Here is a 2973-nt window from a genome sequence, read left to right on the forward strand (position 1 = left end):
GTTCTTTCAGCTATTACTCAGTATTCTAAACTGAAAGTAACTCTTTTCCTGTCTCTAAATTTTGCCAAGGCTTTCATTATCTTGAGGAAAAGTTATGCTCAGTGGAGCTTTGGGCTACATCTCCAATATTCCTCTTTTGAACACTTCAAGGTGGGTGATTCTCCAGGGTTATTCACTGTGCATGAGCCTCACGCCACTGTAGCTCATCGTCTAGACTTTACCTTCCCTAGCAAGGCTTGGAATCAGCCCATTATGAAATATGTAAAATGGCCATATTTCCTTGTAATCTCTCATCCTTTGAGTTATGTGATGAGTTAGAAGACAGTAAGTATGCAGGTATTACCCATTACTTCAGTGAAATTGGGAAAAGGGAGACTGTGATGTTATATTAAATGTAATAAAATCTTGACTCCAGAATGTTCTGAGCCTTAATCTACTACCAAGTAGAGGAGGAATATGAGTAATACTATCTGATATGGTTTTGAATAAATTACATAATATGTGTAAAATATATGCAAGTTATATAAAATCACTATGGGTAAGGGTGAGAAGCAGGCAGAAAGCTGGAGGAAGCATGACAAGGAGAAAGGAGATGAAAAATCGGAGAATCAGTCATCTCAGTGTTTTTTATAAATAGAAGAACACAGTAGCTTGTACCTTGACGATATGAATGTCACCTAAAATGGCTCTATTAGTAAATCATTTTTGGGTCAAAAGGGTGAAACAACTGCATTCTAGTGATTAGTTTTATAAAGAAAACTGCAGCACACATTTTATTTCTTCATTCCCAGCGCCCAAGGTATCATGACAACCAAGTGTAGGAGAGTTCACAGTTTATGCCAATAAAAGCATCTCTTAGGCACCTTCAGAACATCACCTCCTGCCAGACTGCTTTTGGGTGTGGGGTCACATTAGCAAGGGCATAACAGTTCCCTGCTAGGGCTCCAGGAAGCCAGCTTTCTGGAAATGAAGACAGCAAAGACTCATATTAAAACGTTACTACTGAGAGTTTGAGTTTCAGTAGCCTGTGCATCCTTAGAAATCACAATGTTAAAGCTCCTGCCTGCTGATGCTTTGTCAACTTAATGCAGAAGAAATGTGTGTCAGAGGAGTGCTTGTGCTGTGATCTTACTCAGTATGATTAGAGAAACATTATCATAGTGTGGTAAACAGATGACTCACAACCAATCTCATGGTCACTCTGACTCCAATTGGAATTGAGTGATGGTTTTCAATGTTGCGAAGTTTCTCTCCCCTCTCCCTATTTTCTACATGATGAGGGAAATGGCCATCAGTCTCAGAGTTTGTAAAAACTGGAGAAATTAAAATTATTATAATTATGAATTAATAATTTAGTCTGTCAAAGTCATCACATGACTAACAGTAATGTTTCTAATAAAAAGTAAAATATTGGCTTTGCTGTAAAATTTATGAGAAAAATACTTTCAAGTCAGTCAAGGAACAATATTGTGATCTAAAATTTAGATGAACTTGGATGAGATTCCAGTGATTTATGGAGAAGGGGATGAATTATTAGGACCCCAGATGATGAAAAACTCCTACATGACACAGTTTTCCTGTTTTTCAAGTTCTTAGGTAGGTTTTTTGTCATTTATTAGTGTGTAGGGAGAAAAAAATTGCTTTTAAATTTATTCTTATTTTTCATTCCTATAGAAATCTTCAAAGAAAAATGGACACTGGAAACCACTCTACAGTAACTGTTTGTCTTAGTAGGTTTAACTCAGCAGCCAGAGTTTCAACTGCCCCTCTTCTTCTTGTTCCTGGGGATCTATGGGGTGACAGTGGTGGGCAATCTGGGCATGATCCTCCTGATTGAGCTCACCAGTCAGCTTCACACCCCCATGTACTATTTCCTTGGCAGTTTGTCCTTCATTGATCTCTGCCATTCCTCTGTCATCATCCCCAAAATGCTATGAATTTTTTTGGGAAGAAGAATGCATTCATCTACTTTGAATGTATGGTCCACCTCTTTTTCTTTGTGATCTTTGTAGTCGTTGAGGGTTATGTCCTGACTGTGATGGCATACGATCGTTACACTGCTATCTGTAACCCACTGCTGTGTAATGTGATCATGTCACCTAGGCTTTGCTTTCTGCTAGTGCTGGTTTCCTTCTTCCTGCGCATTTGCTGTCTGCTGTGGCCCATACAAATGCCATGATGAAAATTAACTTCTGCAAATCCCATGTCATCAGCCATTACTTCTGTGATATTCTTCCCTTCCTCAATCTCTTCTGATCCAACACACAACTCAATAAGCCTCTACTTTTTATCATTGCTGGGTTCAACACTCTGATGCCAACCCTTTTTGTTGCTGTCTCCTACTTCTCCATCTTCTGGAGCATATTTAGCATCCAGTCCTTAGAGGGATGGTCTAAAGCTTTTGGAACATGCACTTCTCATCGCATGGCTGTGGGTATTTTCTTTGGGTCAATCATCTACATTTATTTCAAACCCCCTTCAAGTAACTCTCAGGATCAAGAAAAGATATCTTCTGTCTTTTACACCACAGTGATTCCTATGCTGAACTCTCTTATCTACAGTCTGTGGAATCAGGATGTGAAGAAAGCACTGAAGAATATCTGGATGGGAAGGTGAATCTTGCTTTTGAAAATTGGTAGATGGGAGAATATAATCTTTATAATATTGAGGTTTATTTTGGCCTCTCTGAAGGTCTGAACCAGGCCATTCTATACACTAGGCAAATGCTCAATTAGTGACTGTGGTGGATTGACAACTGGTGGTCAACTTGTAACACCCAGCTGAGCTGTACCACATTGGTGCTGGGTACACGAGGCCACTTAAGGATTGTTGCCAACAATATAAAAAGTAAAAATGAATAATAAGAAGAGGTGCTGCTAAAGAGCTATTGGTTTTCCTAGAATATCTTGTGACTCGGCCCGCAAGTCGAGACCTGGAGGAGGAACGGGGATGAAAAAGACAGGGCAAGAGACA

At 39.4% G+C, this 2973-nt stretch overlaps 1 pseudogene; it reads left to right on the plus strand.

The window, feature by feature from the left end:
• The first annotated feature begins 1690 nt into the window (after positions 1 to 1690).
• Positions 1691 to 2616, plus strand: LOC101585865 (annotated as a pseudogene).
• The last annotated feature ends 357 nt before the right edge of the window (positions 2617 to 2973 follow it).

The sequence above is a fragment of the Octodon degus genome, unplaced genomic scaffold (assembly GCF_000260255.1).
Source record: "Octodon degus isolate 3935 unplaced genomic scaffold, OctDeg1.0 scaffold00080, whole genome shotgun sequence".
Classification (NCBI taxonomy): Eukaryota; Metazoa; Chordata; class Mammalia; order Rodentia; family Octodontidae; genus Octodon; species Octodon degus.